Source organism: Pleurodeles waltl, chromosome 1_2, assembly GCF_031143425.1.
Source record: "Pleurodeles waltl isolate 20211129_DDA chromosome 1_2, aPleWal1.hap1.20221129, whole genome shotgun sequence".
In the NCBI taxonomy this organism is placed as follows: domain Eukaryota; kingdom Metazoa; phylum Chordata; class Amphibia; order Caudata; family Salamandridae; genus Pleurodeles; species Pleurodeles waltl.
Window position 1 is genome coordinate 341,604,901 of NC_090437.1, and position 12,287 is coordinate 341,617,187.

Here is a 12,287-nt window from a genome sequence, read left to right on the forward strand (position 1 = left end):
AAGAATTTCGTTGAAGATTCCAGTTCGGAGAAAAAAACAGGCTGTTTCAGCGGAAGAAAAGCAATTGCCTTCTGAGAAGTTTAAAGTTGGTTTGTCATTGATAGAATTGCATCCAGTCTCTTTTTGTTCTCAAACCAGTTCACACACACGCTCACCGCTTACACTGAGGATGTCAGGCTTGCTGCATGGAGGTTAATGAAAATCCCTGTCTTGCTTATGGGCGGATGGCCCCAGTTAAAACCGGAGTGTGGTTTACAGTGCTGCTTGCACTCCATTTCCTGCACTTTGAACCCCATAGAAACGCCAAAACCAAAAACTAGTGATAAAAGTTGTTGCAGTGAGGGAACCCGAGTCACTTGAAGGAAGGTTGAGAGACAATACACAGGAAACGTAGCAAAAGCAACAAAACTATGGCCTGGAGAGACAATAGGGCTACAATGGTGTGGACTGGTGCCAGGGCAATGCCAGTATTTCTGCCTTTCCAAAAACCCAATTTCTCATCATCTCAATGATCCTTGATGAATATATGGATCCAGGGTCATGGCAGTATTTCTGCGTTTCCAAAACCCAATTTCCCATCATCCTTTGATCCGTGATGAATATATGGATCATAGACCTAAAACTAAGACAGTCATAACACAAGAAATCAAAGACAGAGTAATGAGGTTGTGTATGGAATTATTCCTGTGTGGGAGAGTACTGAAAATGTGTCCATGCTTCCCAAAACAGGCACAAAGAAAGGCATCCATCCGTCAAGTATCTGAATGTGTAACTTGTCCCCCACATCAATATTGACTATATACTGTTCTCACCAGAATTGGAGAGATGTAGGACATTGGCCAAACATTGATGGATGTTCCTTCCACCCCACCTTGAGATTGTACCTTGCTATACACTCTAAAACTGGTAAACAGCCACCATGCTCCAAATTGTAAATAACCTCCAAGCCTTCAGTCAATTTTTATGAGCACCTGCATGAACTAGGGAGCATGTGCACCACGAAGAACTGTAAACAAGAATTGAAGGTGCAAATAATTGAGCTCAAGTCATAGTGATGGTTACATTTATCACAATAAGAAACTGAACGGACAGAGAAAGGGTGGATAAAGAAACACACAAGGAGACTTATTTCAGGTCGGGGCTGAAATACAAAAAAGTCTGCACCTGTACAATTACTACTGAGGCACAATGGCACATCAAGAACACTGACCACCAAGAGTAAAAGGAGCTCAAATCACAAGAAAACATTATTTGCAAAGGTATTTTGCTCAGCAGAGGTTAGGAGGGGCTGGAATTCCAGTGTGCAAAGAACAGGAGTCCAACAAGTAGAGCCAAAGAAGATTGCAACCAGAAGGTTCCAAGGAAAAGGCAGACAAAGGAGCAAATAAAACATAGTATCCTGAATTTTGAAACGGCTTCAAATGACTTCATAATAAATATGCTGCTACACGATTTTTTACCCTTTCACTTGTAAAGGAGTGTATTAAATATATTATTTTTATATATTGTACTGTGTGCTTCTGTAATACAACTATAACATCTTGCACTTGTACTAGCCCGATATTACTGATTCCTTACTATAGCCTTAGAACCCACCGTAGCGGGCTCTACCGGCTATTAAAGGCCCGCTCCCACGTTAAAGGCCCCAGCCGAAGGCGAGGGCCTTAAACAAGGGAGAGGGCCTTTATTAGTCGGTAGAGCCCGCTACAGCGGGTTCTAAGGCTATTAGAACATTCTGCCACTCACGGCAGAATGTTCTATTAAATAAAACAAATTCCTCTTGGAGCCCGAGGGGATTAAAATCCCCCCGGGCTCCGTGAGGCTTTGTTCACAGCTCTTGCTGGGAACAAAGAGAACATTGGAATGTTGGCGCTGCAGGCCTTTACCGGCCAGTAAAAGCCCGGAGTACTTCATTGTTTTCAGTGGAGCTGCCAACGTTCCAGTGTTCTAATATAGCCTTAGAACCCGCCGTAGCGGGCTCTACCGGCTATTAAAGGCCCGCTCCCGAGTTAAATGCCCGAGCCGAAGGCGAGGGCATTTAACAAGGGAAAGGGCCTTTAATAGCCGGTAGAGCCCGCTACGGCGGGTTCTAAGGCTATTAGAACATTCTGCCACTCAGGGCAGAATGTTCTCTTAAAAAAAACAAATTGCTCACGGAGCCCGAGGGGATTAGAATCCCCTCGGGCTCCGTGAGGCTTTGTTCACAGCTGCTGCTGTGAACAAAGCCCATTGGAATGTTGGCGCTGCGGGCTTTTACCGGCCAGTTAAAGCCTGCAGCACTCCATTGTTTTCAATGGAGCTGCCAACTTCCAATGTTCTAATAATATGTAATGTTGTCCTCATATGAAGAGACTCAATGGTCCCATAAATTGAGGCCATTACTTGTGCTCCCAATGGACAGCATATCTCCTCAAGAACCAGAGTTTCATCAGAGTGTTGTCATGCCACTGGTTTTGGGCAGGGGAAGGTCCACTCTCCGGACTGTGTGCTCTAAATTCATTTGTCTCCACCAAAGGAAAGGCTGCGAGTGGCTTGAAAACTCACTCCCCTGTAATGGAGAAATATCCTCGCACTCCAGTACTGCTTTGTTGCAGATTCACAGAGACAGGTGGAAGACCACCCGGAGAATAGCCTACAGGCTGAACTATCACTTTAGCTGAGGCCAGGCTTCTTGTAGGACTGAGAAACTCCTGGGCCTCAACTGGACATGTGCATGGACAAAGAAAGATGACTAGCTGCTTAGTTTGGACTGCCATCCAGAGTCTGTAGGCCACGTGACCACAAGGTATTTATCGTGAACAGAGGAGAAGCACCTCAGTCAAGAATCATTGGTGTCTTGACCTCAGTGTTATCATTAAAAGAGGAAGTAGCTAATAGGTAATTTTCCTATTGGATTTAAATGCCTCCCTTTCGATGGACTGGTTTTCCTGCTGACATTCATTTTTGGGGAAATTCAGGTACATGAAGACTATCTTCTATTGCTGGTCCACCTAAGCATAGATTCTAAGAGAGCTTCTACTGCCCACATAAGCCCTTCCATGTGCAGGCCCCAGATTGCCTGAAAGGTAATTCGGGTAGACAAATCTCTCAGACCATCACATTTCTTCAAACACTCACACAACCTTAGGTGAGGACTTCAGATTTTTCACTGAACTGTCAGACATTTGCATTTGCTGACATTGCAGATTCTCAGCAAAGATCTTCTGAGGAGATCTACCAAAAAGGTGTGGACCTGATTCACAAACTACATTTTGTTGTGTGTAAAGTAGTACTAAAATAATACTATTCATGCACTACAAAATGCAATTCACAAACATATGGCAGGAACCTCCGCCTCTCCTATGTTCTCTGTGTAGAGATCTTCACCGCAGTGGCGGAGATGTACATGCATGTACAGAAACAAAATTAGTAGCACATGTTTGAGGGATCAGGGACAAATGTTAGGAACATTGGGTATAATTACTACGAAATAGGAGGTATGTAGGGAAATTTAAAGAGAGGTTTGGGAAAGACATGACAAAACTAACACCCACGAAAGCTTACGACAATTGAAGTCATAAAATACTCTTCCAGAGTTACAACAGCCATAAAGGTGATGAAAGAGGCTCAAATGTTGTCCAGACTTTGAATAAGTTAAGCACCACCTATGACCAACCAGGTGTACTGTAGCACACACCGAGAGAAACTGTGGTGGCTTGGAATTAAAATAGCACCCAATAGGAATCAATGTCAACAAAATTACACTTGTTTGATATTTAAAATTATATGTATTCTAAGTGATAAATTATATATAAACATTGATTTTCTTGATTATAAAATGAATTGAAAATTATATTATTGAAAACGTTTAAAAAGTTTTTAAAATCATTAAATACATAACCTTTAAGCAGGTGTACTAAATATTCAATAAAAATAAAAATGTTAGTGAAGGTGAGTATTTTTTAAATTATTGTTAAAATATTTATCATATTTAATGAAATTATATTTAAATTATTTAATTATATGAAAACAAATTGAATTTGATGAGTTAATGTGCTTTAAAATGTATTTTTCACCGGGTCAGTAATACATATTTTGAGTTATTTTACATTCCTATTACATATAAAAATATGGGTATTAAACATATTTAAAAAAATAACAAACTTTATTGAATGTGACTATATTTTCCCGTAGGAAGATCTTCAGCTTGGTGGCAGAGATCACAACCAACAAGTGAAAAGTTACATGTAGTAACTTTTCACTCATAAATTCTGTTGCCAGAGGCTCTACCCCTTCAAAAAAATGTGGTGGAGGCCGGAAAGTCTAAACCTATATGTAGCTCTCCCTCAAAATGGTAAATAGCAAAAAGAAAAGTAGGGAGTTACACCTAGATGTTGGAGTAAATACACATATGTGAAAATACACATTAGGACATATACCTTTGTGAAACAGGCCCTGGCACTTTTACTTTTAATAATTTCCACACAGTGGGTTGGGAGAAATTCCATATTTCAATAGTTCAACTTCCACATGGATTGACAATCCACCAGGATGTTTAATCTCTGCATCAGAGACTTTCTGAGGTAGTCCTCAATTTATTACCTTTGACTCCATGCACACAGTGACCATTTCTGTAATAAAAAGGCTCAAGCACACCCATTGGCCCTGAAGCCAGAATGTTTATGCCCTTGTTCAGCCTCACACCGCACATGGAATGATCCTCCAACATTTTACCTCACTTCCGGTCTTATGGTACCGTGAGGCCCATAACCTGAAATATTCCTCACATATTCATTAGGGGTTAACTAGGTTGCTACTCACAACCCGTCTGGCCTCTGGCTCATCCTAGCTGTACTGTCATTGCTGGTATTTGTACTCCACTGCTCCTATTAACCTTGGCAGCCAACTATGGACTCACAAACTTCTGTGTCCTAAAACTGGCTCCACCCTGAGAACTGCTCATTGTACTTTGTGGTACTACACACTTTGAGGACAGCTCATAGGAGTGGGCCCCATATATCTAGGCCCTGAGTGAGTAGTATCCCTATATAACTGTACCCTGAGTAATGTTACCCCTGTGTACTCCCTGCGCAAACCACTCATAAAGATGACTGAACACTAAATATTTAGTGTCAGTATATGCTTCACACACCCTGAAAACTGGCTAATAAGAGTCTATTGCCTATGTGAACACCATGTATACTGTGAACTGTGTTCCACACACCCAAAGACCTATGCCCAAAGTCTGCAGTACTGCTTGTCCACATTTTTCCAGTATCCCCTGTCAAAAGCATTTCTAGTCATGCTCAAATCAATGTGATCCCTCTGCTATCTGACACCATCTTCTCCTCCTTTTATAGCATCACCAACCTCCTCTGCCAGTCAAAATTTTATTTTCTACTTCTCCGCCAAGAAAGACCCATCTGAATATCCAGCAAAGGCTGGAACAATGCAACTTCCTTTGCATTACACCATATACAGGCAGGTCGGCCAAATATTTAAAATTCACAACCAAACCAACCTCAACATGTTGGGTTGCCAAAATTGCAAATATAGCAGTGTATCAACTGCACTTTTTCAAGAAAATGAAGGTAGTCATTCTCGATACAGACTTCTGTCAGGTTTACAAATGGTGGTCTTTGTGCGCACAGAGAGGTACTGCATTCCTACAGGTCTTCCAAAGAATTTGTGCCTCACTTAGGGAGATCTAAACTGCCACCTTCAGGTCTGTATCAGGAGTTCACCCATTGGCTACCACTGTAATTCAAAATCAGAGTCAAAGTTCTCTGCCTCACATTTAAAACTGTCCAGCTCCATCAACTGAGTTTCCCCCCTAATAAATACTGAACATTGCTAGCTGAGCCTGGGCTACTAGAAGCAAGGGCTGCTTGCTGCTGGAAACAGCAATGGACAACAGATGCAGGAACAGTCAATCAGACACTCTCCAGCTTTGCACCAAATCTTTGGAACTCCCTTGTTGGTAGTACTTAAAGTTCTCTGTAACTACTGACCTCCGTCAAGTCATTAAATCCTTACTTATTAAGGAGCACTCCATAAGGCTATCCCAAATTAGTCCACTTCATTTACCTATCATAAAGTGACCCAAACAACTGATGCATCAGTTGTCAATCATAAGGGCTATGTAATTCTCACCCATGCTCCCAGATTAACTCACAAGGGGTGTGGATTTGGGATCCCCATCAATTGATCCCTCATTTCTTTGCCACTTTCACTTCCAATACCATGGCTGTCCACTCTTAAAAGTGCAGCTCACTTTGTTTCATCAATTTTTATCTAACTACCCACTCTTCATCACAAAGATACAACTAATTAATTCAAATGGCAAACCACTGCATCTTGCTCTTATCTCCGCCTTATTGACTGATATATTGTCATCATTGCCCTCACCAATCCCGAATCCTCACATCTTTCAACATTCTACTCTATTTACTTCCTAACTCTGAGGCGTGCAGAATGACCTGATGTCACTCTTAGATTTCAGCACTATCCTTCTCACAATCCTGAATTGCAACTATCCTCTTCAAACATAATCTACACTCTTCTCCATCCCAAACCTTTGCAACACATCAACCATCTATGGGCTTAAGAAGCTGATGTGCACTCAGCTGAACATTAAGGGGGTTATTACAACTTTGGAGGAGGTGTTAATCCGTCCCAAAAGTGACAGTAAAGTGACAGATATACCACTAGCCGTATTACGAGTGCCATAGGATATAATGGACTCGTAATACAGCTGGTGGTATATCCGTCACTTTCCCGTCACTTTTGGGACGGATTAACACCTCCTCCAAAGTTGTAATAACCCCCTAAGTTGTCTCTCCTCCTTTTTAACCAGTACCACCTTCAATGTTCCTTTCCTCTAAACTATTGGTTGCGATAGTTTTGCTCAAACAACAAATTACAGCAGACTACCCCTCTCTATCTGGCTATTGCAAAGTATCACAGCTTCCCTTTTCCCGTGTTCTATTGGTTCATTCATTTATTACCATACTTCAATAAAATACTCTTCTATACTGGCTTTCTTCTGTTACACTTCACATAAAAAACCCACAATGTATATCTCCAACTTCCTCACCAGTGCCTAATACAAAAACCTTTCTTCGTCTCTCAGTTTACTCAATCTCTTTGAAAAATTTGACACTGGCTACCACCCAACCCTGCTTCTGACTTCAGCCTTTTTCAGCATGCCAAGCAATACAATGGAATAGTAATATCTGTCTGTCTGTGATGGATGGCTCTCATTTGGTACATTGTTGCTTTGTTCAGCTATAAACTCACATACTAGCCAGTTTGCCTCAAGGTTCACCACTGGAATCTCCACACAACCTCCCTTGGTGAAACCATTTACTCATTTGGGTTCTCATTTCACTTATGATGATGAAACCCATACTATATTCTCCTTCCCTTCCTTCATGCATCTGTCTCCTCCATACAAACATTTCCAACTACTGTACTGCCTTAGAGCACCGATTGGTCCTCTGATCATTTATGCTAAGCGTCTTTAACTCAGAAATAATGTATTTTCCAACCACAACCACTCCTACCCACACTCCCCTCAATTACCATCTTCCCCATTTCACGCATTTTATTAACCTTCCATCCCCTCTCCATGAGAAAGGTACTTAAGAGTTCTAGTTATCTGCTGCATGTGGCTGCTACATTTCATCAACTCCACTACAACATTTTATAGAATCCACATGCTAAACATTTTAAAAGTGTGCCACCACCTTTTCTTCTAAACAGCTAAATGCATAGTAAACACTTTGGTCATTACACAATTAGACCATTGTATCAGCTTGCCTATTGGAATCCCAAAATGACCTGCAATCACTTGGACAAAATAATTAATTTTGCTATACATACACTGGACACCTCACCAGACATTCTCTGATATCAAGATTGAAGGCAACCTGGTAAATCAAGGCTCAATCCAAAAGTCTCCCCTAACTATTTAAAGTCATCCAAGACACTGCACCCTGAACTCTCCAAAATGTTCTTGCGCTACAATCCAATCTACTCCTTGTGGTCATGCAATGACTAACTCTTCATTATACCCACACCCTGATGTGATCCTTCAAGCTCCTAGTCCCTTTCATTTGGAATGCCCAACCAAACACATTTCTCTAAATCAACTCTTTCAGAGATTAAACAATCTAATATATCAGAAACCATCTCTTTGAATATGGACTCCAGTGCTCATAACAAAATCTAGTTATTAATCCTATCCCACAACACATTTTTTTTCACCATCTTGTACTGTAAGCAACAAGAGTGTTGATATGCAATATAACGATATGACAAGTGGCAATCATTTGTAATCATAAAGAGCCACTCCGCTCTACTCACATCATCATGTATCATTTACTACCGTGTAAACACAGTAAGAGCAAATGTTTTTATGTACTACATGATCCTCTACAAACCAATTTAATACAAATAGGAAAAAGGTACAAATATGAACTATACAGTCTTAGCTTGCAGGTAAAAATTGGGCTGTGAGAGCAGATGAAACTTTTTTAGCCACATGTTGTTTTGTGGCTTGAACTCCTATATCTCTAGAACAGGGGTCTTCAAACTGGGGGGCGAGCCCCACTAGGGGGTCCTCAAGATATCCCAGGAGGGGCGCCAGGCATTGGCCAAAAAAGCATTATGCAGACAACAGTACTTTTTTAAGCAGATAAACATTTATTGCATTTTTAAAAAGGTAACAGAACTTAACTGCAACATTTAATTAAGTCTATACATATTTAAACATTGCCAACTTAGTAGAATGATTGTGAAAAATTCTGAGGGGGGCCCGATGATTTTTTTTTCCCCCAGTTGGGTGGTTGGGGGGGGGGGGGGGGGGGGGGGAACAGGCAGTATTAAAAAGCTTGAAAACCAATGCCCTAGAAGGACGCAATCTGGGGTCTAATTTATTTTTTCTTAATTCATTATTTGGTGGTAATTAGAACCCAGAAATATATGACATTGGCATTTGATATTTATATGTGCAAAAGAATGCCTAAAGAATAACCCATTCTAAATACATTCACCTACTACCGTTGGCTGGGCAATACAAAACAAACACTGACAAAGCTAATATTGCATGTCCATTTATAGTGAAAACGTTTTTTTGTTAAAAGCAAATAAGTTGTGAATGACTCTTGTTGTGGCGTGTCAGGGTGATGCAGTATAATAAACCTGAGGTGATATGGAGGTTCTGATGGTTTGTTGTCACGCAGTGCTCAGAGGTTGAATTGACAAGCAATAGTGTAGTAGTGTGGTGGTGCTAGTACAATGTTGTGGGTGATGTGGATTGTTTTGTGGTAGTGGTGGGTAGCAATGTGGTGCTGTGCCATGATAATTCGGTGGTAGAGTGCAGGTGAGTGGTAATGGCTTTCCATCAGATGGTAATGCAGTGATGGTAGGTGTAGTAGCAGGCTGAATGTGTGGTGCTGAGAAATGGCTTTACGGGACTGTAGGTGGTAGCTTGGAGCTCTTTGTTGGTAGTTCAGTAATATTGGAGTAGTAGTGGAAACTGGTGCTGGGAGTCAATGCAGAAGTGAGATCGTAGTGCAGTGCTGTGGGGTCATGGTACCATACTGTGGGGTGTGTAGGCAGTCCTTAAAGCAGCAGTAGTACATTTCTGGGTAGTGGCATGAAGTCCTGGGAACAGCAGTGATGTACTTGTGGTGGGTGGAGAGAGGTGGCAGTGTCGACCTGAGATGGAAGTGCCATGCTGTGGTTAGTAGTAGAATGGTGCATAGTAGCAGTGTGGTAATAACCAAAGATGCCAGGCAACTCCGTGGGATCTGTTCACAAACTGCATTTTGTAGTGCATTTGGTGGTATTATAATTGCACTACTAACATACTAAAAAATGCTATTGCCACGGTGCAGAGGCCTCCGCCTCTAATATCTTTTATACGCAGAGGGCTCCTTTCCTACAGCAGAGCTCTCCACACACATAGGTATATGTTTTAGTAGTAAGTGTGGGAGGGATAGGGAGGAGTGGCTGGGTAGGAAATACTCACAAGTAAAGAGGAGAGGTTTTGGGAGAAATAAGGAGCGGTTTAGGGAGACACATGCACCCATTCACAAAAGAGCAAATCCATTACAATTCACAAACTGCACCTCTATAGTCACTACAGCCAAAAGTAAAAAAAAAAAGTGCAAATGATGTACTCCATCTTAGAGCTGGAGTAATTGGCAACTCAAAGGTACAACACACTCTAGGAGAAAATAATAGTGGTAGTGAAACTTTTTTAATTTATACATATAAATATTTATTTTAATGTTAAAAAAAAAAGAAAATAAGAATTATAGATTTTTAATTTAAATATGTGTTAATTACCCTTTTTTCAACTTAGAAATAAATATAACTTAAAAAAATAATAAACGTTATTTAAATTATTTCCATGCATGTTTAAAACCCTTTACTGCATTATTAATAGATATAATAAATTTACTTTTGTTTTTCTTTCAATTCAATGAATATATTAATTACATTCTTCAATTTAACATGTAGTTAATAGTGCTGTATCATTCATATTGCACATAAAAAAATACATATATAAAATCAGCAACATATAACTTAAAATAGTTAAATATTTTCTCTAAAATTTTAACTTTTAAAAATTTCCCTACACTGTACCATATAGAAATCTCTGCCCCGATTGAAGAAATCTCCGCCAAGTGTAGTGAACCTCAAATAAAGTTGTTAAATTATCACAAGTGGTTAATTTACGGACATAAGTGACATTTGTTTTAGTCCCACCCCCTGTTTCAGGAGGGTTAGGACACGTAAGTCTATATTTTTGAGAAACTTTAGACTCTTAAATGGTGAATAGCCAAACATACTGACATTACTCAAACATGTAAGAGTAAATTTACACATGCAGACTCAGTCACATGTACATTTACCTCTGTGAACGAGCAAGGCCCTGTATTTCCAGCGATGGGCTTTCCTTTGACAAATCTTCATTTTGAGAGGGGTTAATTCAAATATATGAATTGAAGTGACCCAGTAATACAACCTCCAGAATGCACTGATATATTCACTGAACGCGTGGGACGAAAATGATGGAGTCCTTCTGACAAAGTAATCTGGCAATTGGAGTTTTAGTTCATTGCTTTACGCTGACAGTGAAGAGGTCAGATGGTAGTTGAAGACTGGGGGAAGAACTCTGGTCATGTGAGGTGATACGGTATTTTATGGTGAGGGTTGTAGTCTGGTGGTGGTTCAGCTGTGCAGTGATGGTAGTGGCTGGGTAATGCTGAGGTAGGAGGCTGCTCTGTGGTGGTGCTGGTAATTGTAGTCACAGGAGAGTAGAGATAAAGTGAGGCTGGTAGTTTGAAGGAATTTTGGTGGGCTTGAAATAGAGTGGATGACAGTGTGGTGGTATGAAGTGGCAGAGCTTGTAGTGTAGACATGAGTGTTTCATGGCTGGAGGTAACAGCGTGGCACTGAAGGTGCTAATATGGTGCTGGGCCATAGTAGTGAAGCACTGAATGTAATACATCAGTTATGGGTGATGGAGGGTAAAGAGATGATGGGGTTATGGTGAGGGGATTGGTAGCATTAGCACTGTGCAGGGAAAGGATATTGCAATGCACTGCAGTGGTGTTTGACAGTGCTGTGGTGGGGGTAAAATTGCTGCATTGTCTAGTGGTAATGCAGTGGAAGAGTGAGACAGCTGTGCTTAGTTCTCGTTTTATGATGGTGAAGGAGTGGTAGGGTGATGCCAGGAGGCCTGTAGTGCATTGGTGGATGGTGGAAGTGTGGCACAAGAAGTAGTTGCTAACAGGCACATAGACTAACCACAAAACCCCCTGCTTTTCTATCAGTCTCTGTGTTCAGTCCTAACATGGCCATCATACTATTTGCTGGAGACACATGTTTCACCATCCAGTTCCACTAATCTGAAAGTGGTAATGTTACGAAAGGAACATAAAACGCCTAAAAAGAAACGGAGCTCTTCAGAAGATCTTACAGCTGCAGTAACTCTGTGAGAGAGATAACATTTCCATGCCAACCTAGTAACCAAGTACGTTTTTGAGTTCTGTGTTTTGCAGGTATTTGATTTCAGTATTACGCGCTTCACGTCCAGTCTTCATTACTTGCCTCACATAACCATGAAGTATATATGTGTGTTGTCAGGGCTTTAAGTGGGATGACAAAAATGGGAAGTCTCAAAAAGGACATGCCTTATGTAGATATAGCCATGTCTTAGGCCCCTAACTAAATTTATGTGATTTCCATACTGTGCCACCTGACCCGAGCGACATTTCTGTTTCTCTCTGAAC

The 12,287-nt window shown here is 40.9% G+C and overlaps 1 protein-coding gene across 1 annotated transcript in view; it reads right to left on the reverse strand.

Annotated features, from left to right (window-relative positions):
• SH3GL2 (SH3 domain containing GRB2 like 2, endophilin A1) overlaps positions 1-12,287 on the reverse strand; it is a 629,532-nt gene that overhangs the window by 33,028 nt on the left and 584,217 nt on the right. The gene's annotated exons all lie outside the window — the stretch shown is intronic.